Below are 15,195 nucleotides of genomic sequence, written 5' to 3' on the forward strand. Positions count from 1 at the left end.
GGCGTACAATAATATTAGTTATATATATTAGTTATGTACAAAATATTTTTAAATATTTATTTGATATTTCAAACTGACAGTTGATGTATTTTTGTATGAACAGAAGGTTTAGATAATCCTACGGCGCTAAAATCTCTGTATTTTATTAAATTTACTGTATTTGAAACTCTATATTTCTCCATAACATTAATCATCTATGTTTACCCCCAATTTCCCCAAAGTGCTCATTACAAGTATGCAAAATAAGGCAAAAAAAAAAACAATTTGACACAATGTAAAGAATAGAAAATTCTGTGAAAAAGTGAAAATTAAAATGAATTAATTTATAAAGGTATATTACTTAAAGATTGTCTACTATGCCTGTATCGGTGCTGTGTAGGTAATATGTTAGTAGCACTTACCGCTGTTTATTGATTTTTCTGTTAGTAGATATTAAAATACTGTTAGCTGAGGATTTGAGCTTATCTGTTGCCATGAGCGATTTTTTTTTCGCTTTCACAAAAGGTCAGTTAAGTTGCAGAAAAATGCACTGTTGGAAATAAAGCCATATATTAAATCATATTCCAAAAACATATGTAGATAAATTATGACCAAAAGCCTTTTTTTATTACAAAATAAATGTATTTTTGGCAGTGGTTTTAAACACACTATTGCTTGAGTGAAAGCAGAAAAGAAAATAGTGTAGAAATGGAAAACGTAAAAAAAAACAGTCAAGTGAGTTACTATTGTTTCTGCTGTGTTCTGTAGAAAATACTTGCACACGTGTGTGTGTGTGTGTGTGTGTGTGTTGTGTGTGTACTGGAAGCTTGCATGTGCCTGGCAGCTGCATGGTTTTTCACTCCATGTTTAAATGAATGAACTGAACATGAATGAACAATATGAACTTTTGATGAAAATGTTGGGCTTCTCTCCAACAGGCCCGCAATGTTGCCAGTAAATGTCTGCAAAAATGTTTAAAGTAGTCATCGTCTTCCATTGTCTGTTTCCAGCACTCTGGCCGGTCTCCATTTTCACTGAAGGATTTAGGCCTGAATTCAATCAAGTTGCTCTAAATCCTACATAAATCCAGGAAAACAGCACAGAAACGAAAAACACTCCAAACAAAGAGAAACAAAAATTCAACTTCCTTTGATTATTTTACAAGGTTGATCAAGGCGTTTACCAAAATCTGTTCCAGATCTCTCTGGTATTATACTTTAATCAGAACTGTAATTAAAAAAACAAAAAAACAAATTCAATTCCTTTTACTTCTATAAATATAAAAATTATGTTTTTTTTTAAGATTTCACATAATGTCTGGAGTAGCAGGGTGAAGGTTTTCCACAGAATTTTCTTATAAAATCGCCTTAAAAGTAACTGATATTTAGCTAATTAATTAGTTAATTAATAAGAGAATTAACAAATTAATTAATGACTGATTTAATTCCCATGAGGGCTAATCTGGAAAATCAGTTGATTGATTACACTGATTAAATCCAGTGAATGCATTGACTATTTTTATTGGCAAACACACAATTGCACATGCACACACTCACACAAATGTCAGGCAATGGCAAGAAGTGGGGTGCTGTGATAATGTTATTACGTGGAGAATAATTTGTGTCATAGTATAGCTGAGAGACCCAATTAAACGCCGCTGCAGCAGTTAACCCCTCCAGAGGTTGGTGCTCTGAGAACACTCCACATGTGTTTTTACTTGAAGCTACGCTAATACATAGCCATCACAAGTTCTTGGGGAAGGCCTGAATATTTGCCATTGGGCGACCTTTATTACATCTGTTTTCTCTTTTGTCTCAAAAAGAAAATGGATTGATTATTATGTAAAATTATGCTTGGAAAAACACAAGCGTGCCCACTCATCCTCTAACCTTCACCTGGTGAGTAACTCAAATTTATATTTCTCCTCAGCGCTCAAAAGACACAGTATATTGAAGCCAGGTGTATAGCAGCAGCAGCACCCTTCTCTGCATGCCTGCATCTTAAAACGTATGAAGAAATTAAACAACAACTAGCTAGTTGGCTAGCGTACTTTTGCTAGCTTACTGCCGCCTCTTATTATGGCCTGGGAAGTTTTTAAAACAGTCTAAGGCCCTGCGTTGTATGGAGAGCCCTTGCGTCTGTGGCGCATCAGGCAAATTGAATAATGGTACGTTTTTTTCTGAAAAAAATGGCAATATGGAAAACGGCATTCTTGAAAGAGATGAGTGGCGTTAGCCTTTTTTCGCTGTTTTGCTCCATCGGCTCCATGCGCAGTGGTGCGGCTTCAGTCTTTCTGTTTCTGATTGAGGTCAAGTTGAGAGAAAGAAAGAGAGAGAGAGAGAGGGAGAGAGAAAGAAAGCATTACTGAGAGTTAGTGAGTGAGTGAAAGAGAGAGAGGGGGAAAAAAGCAATCTGCACTTTTTTCTGCCTCTTCTTTTTGATGTATGCTAGAGTTACAGCAAGAAAATGTCTGCAGTCATTGGCTGAATAGACTGGACTGCCTACTGTGAGAGGGATTGAGTCTCCAATGCCCCAAAGAAGGGCATGTAGCCGTTCAAATGGAGTGGAAAATAGCCAATAGTGGCATATATTTATAGATAATCTACTTCGCCTTTCCTACCCTGCTCTCTGTAATCTTCTTTTGCAACAGTCGCGGCTAAAAAGCACAGCTTTGCTCTTGCTGTACATGCTAATATGTTTATATGATTAGTTTTCTCTAACCCCCCTCTCCACTCCCTCCCCTTACATACTCACTCTCACATACACACACACACACACACCTCCCCTCAAGTAGTCCGGATCCAGCTGGAGCAGAGATCCAGGTCGGGTTTTGCCGATAGCTACCTCTGCGAGCAGACATCGCTCTCCATCCATCCACTCTGTGCACTAGCTCTTAGCTATCCTATCTTACCTTTGCTTTGGAAAGCCCGCCTGCCCGCCGCTCGCTCCTATGCTAACTCAGGCTGCCTCTCTCTCAGCGCCGACAGCAGGACTTGCCTTACACGACCCACTGCTTGAAACACGCCGGCTCTTCCAGAGACTCGTGTCGCCTCGGAGAAGCTCGAACCTGGATTGAGAAGGAAGAGAAAAGAGAAAAGGCTTTTTTGTTTCTTCGTTCCTTTCTTTTTTTTTTTTATCTATTTTTCCTTGAGAAAAAACGAGCCGGAGCTTGTTCTCTTTTTCTCTCTTGACTCTGACTCACGGGTCCCACCACTTGCACCAACCTCCGCTCATGCTCATCTCTTGCTTGCTTTTTAGCTAGCTTTACTTCTCTGCGTTTTTTCCTCCAGTCTAAAACACAAGAAAGGAAGAAGAAGGGAGTAAAGCCGCGGGCGAGCGCTTTATTTTTTAATAACCAAAGCTCACAAGTCCAAAGTCAACTGCTGTGGGACTGCTGGGACGCTTCTGGCCGAACATGTGAAGAAGAATTGGAGAGCGAGAGCACCGCAAACCCCCAGCCGCGAAGGCGCTCTCTGTCCCAGGCGAGCCGAGGAGCATGTTAGTTTCCACAGCCTCGGAGCTTCCATCTCAACGCCGCCGGTCGCGCTTCGAGCCGCGGAGGAGCTCCTTTAGCCTCCACCGTCCTCCCCATTCCACATTCCCTTTCTCATTTTCTTCAAACTGACCCGGTCTCTCACAGAGGTAAGGAGCATTCGCTCAGAGTTATTTTATTCTGCGTGTTTTTCTTCTTAGCTTTAGTCCTTCCCCGAGGCAAGTTGAACTTGGCTTGGTTAGTATTAGCCCTGTGACCACGACGGAGTGAGCCCTCGTGTCTCCAAGTTTGACTCAGGACGCTGAAACTTTTCCTCTGTGCTTGCCTTAGCTAGCTAACGTAGTAGGTAACTAGCTAACTATATTTAACAAAGCTGGGGCATTAAGCTAACTTGAACTTAACTGTTAGATCATTAATTATATCAATCTCAAACCTGGACTTTTTTCGTTTAACTCACGTTAAATAACATTAACATTAAACTTTTCGCACCCCTGAAAACGAATCAGCCACCCTCACTGCCTTAAACTCTTAGTGCAAACTTAACCTAGCGTTAGTCAGCGAGATAAAGACTTCAACACGAGGCTGAAGTTGGTTTGATATTCGCAGCTCCAGATTCGTTTGGCTCGATATTCGCAGCCTCGTATTCTCCGGCTGAAGTTGGTTTGATATTCGCAGCTGCCGCTTCACTGAACCACCGTGAACTAAAGGGAGCGTTCACAAACACCCGCTGTTTATATTAAACACCTCACAGATCAACACTGAAGGAGATAGAATGAAGAAAAGCAGTACAGCTGTTAATGAACAATGTAAATATACAATATATTATTAAATGTAATTTTATATACACGACCTTCCATCACTTATTTTCTCCAGTTTTACTTACAACATGAATTTGCTGTTCTAGTGTAATTCATTCATTTCCTGAGTCAAAAATATCTGAAATAGAGATTTAGCCTCCTACTTTCAAGAAAACCTGGCATTATCTTGTCCGGAGCCAATTGTATATTGTAAAATATTTAATTACTGAATTTATAATTATATATTATAATAAATAATAAAAATATATATTTAATAAAATTATATTTTAAAAGCCATTGCTCTCAAAAAATATAAGGCAGATGTTCAAGTGTGATTTTGAAGAACTTTTTCATGTTGGGCCAGAACAAATACACATGATCTGAAGAGTTCTATTCTTCTAATTTAAGGAAAACCTGGAATTAGCCTGGCCCGAGCTGATTTTATACTTTAAAATGAACTGGCAACATGGAATACCGATCCATAATGCACAAAAAAAATGAATATAAAGCTGATGTTCTAGTGTGATTTTGAAGGACTTTTTAATGTTGGGCCAGACCAAATACACATGATCTAGAGAGTACTAGTCTTCTACTTTAAGGAAAACCTGGAATTAGCCTGGCCGGAGCTGATTTTATACTTTAAAATTAACTGGCAACATGGAATACCGATCCATAAAGCACAATTTTTTTTATGTAAAGCTGATGTTCCAGTGTGATTTTGAAGGACTTTTTCATCTTGGGCCAGAACAGATACACAAGATCTGAAGAGTACTAGTCTTCTACTTTAAGGAAAACCTGGAATTAGCCTGGCCCGAGCTGATTTTATACTTTAAAATTAACTGGCAACATGGCATACCGATCCATAATGCACAAAAAAATTGAATATAAAGCTGATGTTCTAGTGTGATTTTGAAGGACTTTTTAATCTTGGGCCAGAACAAATACACATGATCTAAAGAGTACTAGTCTTCTACTTTAAGGAAAACCTGGAATTAGCCTGGCCCGAGCTGATTTTATACTTTAAAATTAACTGGCAACATGGAATACCGATCCATAAAGCACAATTTTTTTATGTAAAGCTGATGTTCCAGTGTGATTTTGAAGGACTTTTTCATCTTGGGCCAGAACAAATACACAAGATCTGAAGAGTACTAGTCTTATACTTTAAGGAAAACCTGGAATTAGCCTGGCCCGAGCTGATTTTATACTTTAAAATTAACTGGCAACATGGCATACCGATCCATAATGCACAAAAAAATTGAATATAAAGCTGATGTTCTAGTGTGATTTTAAAGGACTTTTTAATCTTGGGCCAGAACAAATACACATGATCTAAAGAGTACTAGTCTTCTACTTTAAGGAAAACCTGGAATTAGCCTGGCCCGAGCTGATTTTATACTTTAAAATGAACTGGCAACATGGAATACCGATCCATAATGCACAAAAAAAACTTAATATAAAGCTGATGTTCCAGTGTGATTTTGAAAGAATTTTTAATCTTGGGCCAGACCAAATACACATCATCTGAATAGTACTAGTCTTCTACTTTAAGGAAAACCTGGAATTAGCCTGGCCCGAGCTGATTTTATACTTTAAAATGAACTGGCAACATGGAATACCGATCCATAATGCACAAAAAAATTGAATATAAAGCTGATGTTCTAGTGTGATTTTGAAGGACTTTTTAATCTTGGGCCAGACCAAATACACATGATCTAAAGAGTATTAGTCTTCTACTTTAAGGAAAACCTGGAATTAGCCTGGCCCGAGCTGATTTTATACTTTAAAATTAACTGGCAACATGGAATACCGATCCATAATGCACAATTTTTTTTATGTAAAGCTGATGTTCCAGTGTGATTTTGAAAGACTTTTTCATCTTGGGCCAGAACAAATACACAAGATCTGAAGAGTACTAGTCTTCTACTTTAAGGAAAACCTGGAATTAGCCTGGCCCGAGCTGATTTTATACTTTAAAATTAACTGGCAACATGGCCTACCGATCCATAATGCACAAAAAAATTTAATATAAAGCTGATGTTCCAGTGTGATTTTGAAAGAATTTTTAATCTTGGGCCAGACCAAAAACACATCATCTGAAGAGTACTAGTCTTCTACATTAAGGAAAACCTGGAATTAGCCTGGCCCAAGCTGATTTTATACTTTAAAATGAACTGGCAACATGGAATACCGATCCATAATGCACAAAAAAAATTTAATATAAAGCTGATGTTCTAGTGTGATTTTGAAGGACTTTTTAATCTTGGGCCAGACCAAATACATATGATCCAAAGAGTACTAGTCTTCTACTTTAAGGAAAACCTGGAATTAGCCTGGCCAGAGCTGATTTTATACTTTAAAATGAACTGGCAACATGGTATAACGAGCCATAATGCACAATTTGTTTTTGTGTAAAGCTGATGTTCCAGTGTGATTTTGAAAGACTTTTTCATATTGGGCCAGACCAAATACACATGACCTAAAGAGTGCTAGTCTTCTACTTTAAGGAAAGCCTGGAAATAGCCTGGCCCGAGCTGATTTTATACTTTAAAATGAACTGGCAACATAGCATACCGATCCATAATGCAGTTTTTTTTATGTAAAGCTGATGTTCTAGTGTGATTTTGAAGGACTTTTTAATCTTGGGCCAGACCAAATACACATGATCTGAAGAGTACTAGCCTTCTACTTTAAGAAAAACCTGGAAATAGCCTGGCCCAAGCAGATTTTATACTTTGAAATTAACTGGCAACATGGCATACCGATCCATAAGGCACAAAAAAGTTTAATTTAAAGCTGATGTTCTAGTGTGATTTTGAAGGACTTTTTAATATTGGGCCAGACCAAATACACATGATCTAAAGAGTACTAGTCTTCTTCTTAAAGGAAAACCTGGAATTAGCCTGGCCCAATCTGATTTTATCCTTTAAAATGAATTGGCAACATGACATGAAAGCCATTTTGCACAGAAATAATGAATATAAAGCATTGATTTTGAGAATACCAGAACTCTTCATCTCATGAGTATTTGGTCTGAAAAAAAAGTCCAAAATCATACTGGAATATCAGCTTTAAATTATATATTTTTTGTGCTGCCATGTTGCCAATTAATTGTGCAGTATAAAATCAGCTCGGGCCAGGCTAATTCCAGGTTTTTCTTAAAGTAGAAGACTAGTTCTCTTCAGATCATGTGTATTTGGTCTGGCCCAAGATTAAAAAGTCCTTCAAAATCACACTAGAACATCAGCTTTATATTCAATTTTTTTGTGCATTATGGATCGGTATTCCATGTTGCCAGTTAATTTTAAAGTATAAAATCAGCTCGGGCCAGGCTAATTCCAGGTTTTCCTTAAAGTAGAAGACTAGTACTCTTCAGATCATGTGTATTTGTTCTGGCCCAAGATGAAAAAGTCCTTCAAAATCACACTGGAACATCAGCTTTACATAAAAAAATTGTGCTTTATGGATCGGTATTCCATGTTGCCAGTTAATTTTAAAGTATAAAATCAGCTTGGGCCAGGCTAATTCCAGGTTTTTCTTAAAGTAGAAGACTAGTACTCTTCAGATCATGTGTCTTTGGTCTGGCCCAAGATTAAAAAGTCCTTCAAAATCACACTAGAACATCAGCTTTAAATTAAACTTTTTTCTGCCTTATGGATCGGTATGCCATGTTGCCAGTTAATTTTAAAGTATAAAATCAGCTCGGGCCAGGCTAATTCCAGGTTTTCCTTAAAGTAGAAGACTAGTACTCTTCAGATCATGTGTATTTGTTCTGGCCCAAGATGAAAAAGTCCTTCAAAATCACACTGGAACATCAGCTTTACATAAAAAAATTGTGCTTTATTGATCGGTATTCCATGTTGCCAGTTAATTTTAAAGTATAAAATCAGCTTGGGCCAGGCTAATTCCAGGTTTTTCTTAAAGTAGAAGACTAGTACTCTTCAGATCATGTGTATTTGTTCTGGCCCAAGATTAAAAAATTCTTCAAAATTGTACTGGAACAGTGGCTTTTTTGTGCAAAATGGCTCGTTATACCATGTTGCCAATTCATTTTAAAGTATAAAATCAGCTTGGGCCAGGCTAATTCCAGGTTTTCCTTAAAGTAGAAGACTAGTACTCTTTAGATCATGTGTATTTGTTCTGGCCCAAGATTAAAAAGTCCTTCAAAATCACACTAGAACATCAGCTTTACATAAAAAAAATTGTGCATTATGGATCGGTATGCTATGTTGCCAGTTCATTTTAAAGTATAAAATCAGCTCGGGCCAGGCTAATTCCAGGTTTTTCTTAAAGTGGGAGAGTAGTTCTCTTCATCTGATGTGTATGTGTTCTGGCCCAAGATGAAAAAGTCTTTCAAAATTTGCCAGTTCATTTTAAAGTATAAAATCAGCTCGGGCCAGGCTACTTCCAGGTTTTCCTTAAAGAAGAAGACTAGTACTCTTCAGATCATGTGTATTTGTTCTGGCCCAACATGAAAAAGTTCTTCAAAATCACACTTGAACATCTGCCTCATATTTTTTGAGCGCAATGGCTTTTAAAATATAATTTTATTAAATATATATTTAATTATTTATTGTAATATATAATTATAAATTCAGTAATTAAAATAAATATTTTACAATATACAAAATTACATTTAATAAGATATTGTATATTTACATTGTTAATAAACAGCTGTACTGCTTTTCTTCAGTCTATCTCCTTCAGTGTTGATCTGTGAGGTGTTTAATATAAACAGCGGGTGTTTGTGAACGCTCCCTTTAGTTCACGGTGCTTCAGTGAAGCGGCAGCTGCGAATATCAAACCAACTTCAGCCGGAGAATACGAGGCTGCGAATATCGAGCCAAACGAATCTGGAGCTGCGAATATCAAACCAACTTCAGCCTCGTGACTTCAACTACGTTTCAGTTAACATTACTGTAAATGAACAAACCCGCTCTGTTTGGAGTAAAGTTAATTAGCTATAGCTAGCTAAAATGATGAAGAGGGCCATGCTAGCACGGCTAATTGAGAAATGGTTAATCAAAACACAGCCAGATGTGAATGGCTTGGCTTTAGTCTGCTACCACCTCCTCTCTTTTGCCCGCTCCTCAGACACGTTCACACACAAAACACACTATTAATGGAATCTATTAGTTACATTCAGCGTTTGAATTTAAACCCACAGAACTAGGGTTTAGCTACAACGTCATTTAAATGTAGGGTAGCGCAAGTTAGGATGTATTAACGTTATTTTCACACAGGTTGGTTTTCGGTCTTAGGTTAGTCAATGACCCGACTTGTGGCGACCTGTGGCAAGTTTATTTTTGTGTGAAAACTGGGTAAGCATCGTTAAACAGCGTCAGTTAGTTGAGTTTGGGCTTTTCGTTTTTTGACTTTTGTGTTTAACGTTACCTGCTTTGGTTAGCTAAAAAGCTAACGCTAAGTAATTACCTAGGTTACCATTCTAATTAAAACAGCTAAACGCTTTAGCTGGCTAAACGGTCGAAAACTCTCGGTTAGCACTAACCAAAATAAATATATTCGCTAGCTTAGCTATCTAACTAACTAGTTAACTATCAAGCTAATGCGCAATAAAAAGTAGAAGAGTTAAAAATAATTAAGTATCTGGTTAAAGTATTTAAATATTTTTGGAAAATGAGAAAGTAAGAAATAAGTGTGTGAGGTTAGCTAGAAAAGCTACCTTATAGGTTAACATTAAAGCTAATTAACTAAGTACAATGGCCAGGGTGGGTTTTAAACGACTTTTAAATGGTTAAAAAAATCTCGACTATCACTAAACTAAAATGTATTCGGTTTAATCAGTTAAAATACGTTAAAAATAAAAAATACAGACAAAACTCTGGTTAAAGTGTTCAAAACTATTTAAAAAATAAAGTAAGAAATAAGTGTGTGAGCTTACCTACCTAGGGAAGTTTAGTTTAAGCTAAGGTGGTTTTTAAAAGCCTTTAAACGGCTGAAAACTCTCGACTAGCACTAAACTATACACTAAAACATGAAGTAAGAAATAAGTGTGCGAGCTTAGTTAGGAATGTCAACCTTGGTTCACATTTAAACTAACTTAATTACAACTAAGGGGTTTAAAAAATCTTTAAACGGTTGGAAACTCTCGACTAGCATAACTGCACATTAAAACATATTAAGCTGCGTTTAAACAGTTGTTGATACGTTAAAACATACAAATAAGGCCAGTTTAAGACGTTAAAATCTCTGTAAAAAAAATGTGGGCACTAAAGGGGTGTTAACTCTGTAAACTATACGTTATCCAGCTAACCTAGAGTTAACGTACCTTTTACATTATTGAGGAGCACCGCCGTGCCCGGGCCGACTGCTAAATACAGCCTGTGAGGTGAGTCTCGCTGAAAGGCCGGTGTGTGTCCGAGGCTGGGGGTCAAGCAGCATATTTCAAACAGTTAGCTAACAACTGGCAGTAGATTATGGCTATAAAAGCTATATTGACGTTAAAAGCAGTAGGGTGGGCTTTGGAGTTCAATATACAAGGCGTGAGAGAGACTTCAAGGCGAAACTCTAGTGTGATATATAGGCTAAGCCCTGGCAGACGGTGTGCAGGCGTGCTGCTGCTGTGCGGTGTGATCTGATGAAGCACATCTATCTGAGGAAGAAACTTTGCTATACAGGTTTGTGGTATTTTTTTTTTGTTAAGTATATTCATTATTATTCAGACTAGTACCGGTAATATCATGTTTCACTTTGCCAGCTTGTTAAAGGGAAAAAAAAGCTGTATTCTATTTTTTATTATTATTTTACAATATTTAATTTCATCACCCTACACAACTATACTTTTAGCTTAAGGAATATCTAACCCAACCCCCAGACATCTCGCTAGTTTACTACCTACTTACCTAACAAAATTTAAATTCCCAACCATCTACAAAAGTTTTCACTTGGGCACCTTCTAAGTGGTACCACATGGTATCTATAGCATTTTTGTCATAAAGTGAAATTTTGGGCCTGCTCATATTTCACAGCGCTTGGCTTTTTTTGCAGACACGCTTAGGCCCAAAAAATATTTTGAGTTCATGTATGTGTGAATGGCCCCTGTTTGAAGCTGCACTATTAGCATTTCAAAGTGGCCTGAGAAACCATTTCAATAGGAGAACCTTCAGCCCTGCGCCCATTAGTTTTAGCTGGGGCCTATGGAGTGGGAGGGGGCGGAAAGGGAGGAGGGGGTGCATGTCGTCCGTCTCTCTGCTTCTTTGTGTTGGTGTGTGAAAACACTATCCCATCCCATTTGGTTCAAAGGGATTTTTTTCCTTGGCTCTCTTCTTCTTTTGATGCTTTTCTTAAAGAAAGAGGAAAAAAAGAGAGAAAAACACAAAAATAAAAGCTGGTCTGTTTGTAAGTTTGGTAGAAGCAAAAAATAAGAAATCGATGGGAGGAGTTGTTTGTTTGTATTGTAGAGATTGTCCAGGCGTGTTTCACTTTAACCGCTAAAATCCTAAAGGCCTTTGTTGGGTCTAGAGTGGTGACATGCTTTATGTCCTAATCTTACATTATCCAAAAAAATTAAATGTAAATGATCTACTGTGAAACTTTTGAGTGGTTTTGTGAGTGTAGTTTTCTGGTTGTAGCAACAAGATTTGTACGTGGATACAATTATCCTAATTTGAGTATACCAGTATAACAGTATTGCTGAGACTGGGACTGAAATTATTGGGCTTTAAGTCAAAGCTGTATAATTTTTTTTAGGTTAACAATATGCCACTTTTTATTGTATTGTATGTTTTGTTTGCTTTGTTTTTAAAATTTGCAATTTTTGTCATAAAGCTTTTTGTTTCTGACTATGTTTCTGTATTTAACATGTAAAGATAATCATATCATATAGCATATGTTCCAAATAAAAAAAAAATGTAGCTTGGCGTTTTATGTTCTCCGCAAGCTCATATGAGCATTGAGGCGGTCTGCTGTAAATCAAGTGAATAAATACACTGGGGATCCAAAGCTTTTGGTGAAATATTCCACATCACACATTGACTAAGAAGTGAACCCAGGACAGAGTGACGTGAAAGCTCACTGCACTTATTTTTTTGTGGATTTTTTTTTTTACATGAGATTTACGAAGAAAGCATAGAGACTTTTACTTCACTCAGTAATACCCAGTGCATCAACCTCAATAGTAATGACTCAGTGCCAGTAAGCCTACTCTGACGCACATTGCTCATTCAGGCGCCATCCTGTTTAATGTATGCTTTGCTCTATGGTTCCTTCATAAATGTATTGTACAAAAACTTGTACCAGTCAGTAGTCATGTGGCACATTGTTTGAGAAGGGGTTCTTCACCTGATTCTAATGTGCCATCGCTCATTCAGTGCTGAAGTAAAGCGAAGGCGCAATGATGGAGCAGGAAAGGGAACGGCCTAGACGCGAAAGTGGGGGAAAAGGGGATTAAACAGAATCAATGTCCCTTGCTCACAGCTCAGCCATGCGCAGTGCAAAGCAATAATCTCAAATCAGACCATTTCTTTTTAGCCCGGTTTTATGCAGCCGTGTGTTTACACAGTGTTTTGAACCCATGCTGTGCCGATAACTACTCACCATTTTAAAGGAAATAAACAAGACGTCTTTTTTTTCCCTCTCTGCTCTGTGAAGGCTGCAGACGTGTTTTATGCGACATGCTTAAGGCTGTGGCCTTTGGTGGGCTGAATACCTGCTTTTTTATGACTAGTTTTATTTTACGATTGCTAATCAGCGGAACACTCAGGTCCTGGCAGTGCCCTTTCTGCCAGTTTGCCAAACATTTGTTTCCACTTCTCTAAAGCTTCTGTGGCAGTGAGATAGATGCCTTACCTTTCACAAATGATGCAGAAAGAGAGAGAGAGGGGCACGGGCTGCCACTTTAATTAGCTGCTGGAGTAGAGCAGCGTAGGATGGATTTGAAAGGGAGAGAAGTGTGTTTGCAAAAGGAAAGTGTTTACAAATCTGCTACTACATGTGTTTTTATTTGGCTGATGTAGAAGTAGGTGGTGTGTCTTATTTACCTAATTAAAAAACGTTTTGTTAATATAATATTTTTGTATTACATTGATTAAAACATATATATTAACAACAATAGGAGAAACTTTAAACTAAGTAATATGATTTCTAGATTAAAAAACATGTATATATAGAAGTAGTATTTTATATAACAAATTTTAGCTATCAAATTATAATTTAGTGCGTGTTCATTTTGCTGAAATCAAATCAGATAAAAAACATTAATTTTCAGACCCAGGTGCTGATTTGATTTAAATGTAAATGAAGCACATTGACACATTTTCCTTCCAAAATTTCCGTGAACACACAACTTTGTGTATACGAACAGGACATGTCTTATCTTTCCGAAGCTACATCATTCAGGATTCAGGGAGGGGGAAGAAAAAAAAATTCAATTTCTCTATCACAGAGGAGAAGCAAGGAGCCGAGGCTCAAAGTAAACAGAGAGCGCGGCCAGGCTATGGCAGCTCAGGGAGAGGAGAGAGCGAGCGAAGAAGGGAGAGAATGAGTGAGCAAGCGAGGCAGGGAGAGAGAGCAAGCGAGAGAAGGAGAGAGGGAGGCCAGGGTGGCAGTGAGAATTTGCAGACGGCTGCCAGGGAGAAGAGGTTGTGTCTCTGCCGGATTACACCACGGCGCATCACATCCACACTTAAAAGCCCCATTTTCAACAAGACAGACCTGTTATTTTGGGATGGTGAGGGGGAGATGGTCTGCAGTGTAATTTTCCCCCCGCAATGCTGTCCTTGACAGATGTGAGTAAAAGTGAAGGAAAATGTACATGCACACTTTTTTTTTTTTTTTTTTTTTTTTTAGCTTTGTTGTGAATCTGGAGTTGTAAGTCTGTACATTTGTCCTTAAATGAGGTGAGTGGTATATAGTTTGCATTAAAGGAATTTAGAGAAATGAAGAGTGCAGACGTGTATAGAACAGTATATTTAAGATTAACACTTATTTTATCATCTCACAACTTTAAAGTAAACTAAATTTACTAAGTTATGTTTTATTTTCCTTTTCTCTTTATACTCTACACTTAATAATTTTGGTACTTATGCAGCTGCCACCAACGATGCCATAGCCTACTTTCCCTCAGGTCACGCGCTGAATTTTCAGCTTTTTTTTTTTTTTTTTTTGAGTTCCTGCTAATGTTTATTAGGGCAGATGTGGCTGATCTTTCTGCTGTAATCAGAAGCTTTGTTTTCTCAGCACTCCAGAGGCTCGATTTATCTGAAGGCTCATCCTCTCTATAGATAAGACGGCAGCAAATGAGTAATCCAAGCTGTGGGAAAGGGCTTGAGCTGCTCATCAAGCATGGACCTTGCTTCCTGTGAAACAACACCTTTATGCATTTCAGAAATTTAGACTTTCATGGCTGCAATGTCTGAATAGCCCAATGTGAACGACGTGCAGCTGGTGCGTATGGTGTGTAAGGAAAGGGCGCTGCTTAGCGTTATACATAATGCACTACAGAACTAGCGTTAGCTGGCGCTTTCTTTCAAGCTTTGCACATCTTTCTGTGTGAGCTGGCGTCAACCCTGTGACGGTGCAGCTGCTGGGGGAGGTTTCTTTACACCGCAAGGGAGCGTGAATTAACCTTATAGCCCTTGCACTTATTCCACAGATGACAAGCTTTCACTGGAACGTTTAAACTAAACATATTGCCTGCATTAAAATGCAATACAATATGCCAATAATGTGAAACAGACGGTTATAGTGAAATGGGGGTTACTCTATAAGCAAATCTGTGTTTTTTTTTTATGTATTTTTAAATAATGCATTATGGAACCTGTTGATGTGGATAATTCCCACACTAACAAAAAGTCCTCATTTTTGCATTTTGATGATTTTTATTTCCAACACATGGATATACATTTCACACTATAGGGAAGAGACAACAATGACCTCTGTTGTTTGGTTGGTTTGATTTACTCCTCA

General features: G+C 37.8%; 1 protein-coding gene across 45 annotated transcripts in view; it reads left to right on the plus strand.

The window, feature by feature from the left end:
- Positions 1-2,790: 2,790 nt before the first annotated feature.
- adgrl2a (adhesion G protein-coupled receptor L2a) overlaps positions 2,791-15,195 on the plus strand; it is a 134,420-nt gene continuing 122,015 nt past the window's right edge. For 24 of the 45 annotated variants that reach the window (XR_007424743.1, XM_049465348.1, XM_049465342.1 and 21 more), the window contains exon 1: positions 2,792-3,621. The gene's annotated coding sequence lies outside the window, so the exon portion shown is untranslated. Of the gene's footprint in view, positions 3,622-9,917; positions 10,908-15,195 lie in introns of those variants that run through there. The other 21 variants (XM_007233161.4, XM_049465339.1, XM_049465347.1 and 18 more) reach the window with 3 other exon arrangements.

This window comes from Astyanax mexicanus, chromosome 16 (assembly GCF_023375975.1).
Source record: "Astyanax mexicanus isolate ESR-SI-001 chromosome 16, AstMex3_surface, whole genome shotgun sequence".
In the NCBI taxonomy this organism is placed as follows: Eukaryota; Metazoa; Chordata; class Actinopteri; order Characiformes; family Acestrorhamphidae; genus Astyanax; species Astyanax mexicanus.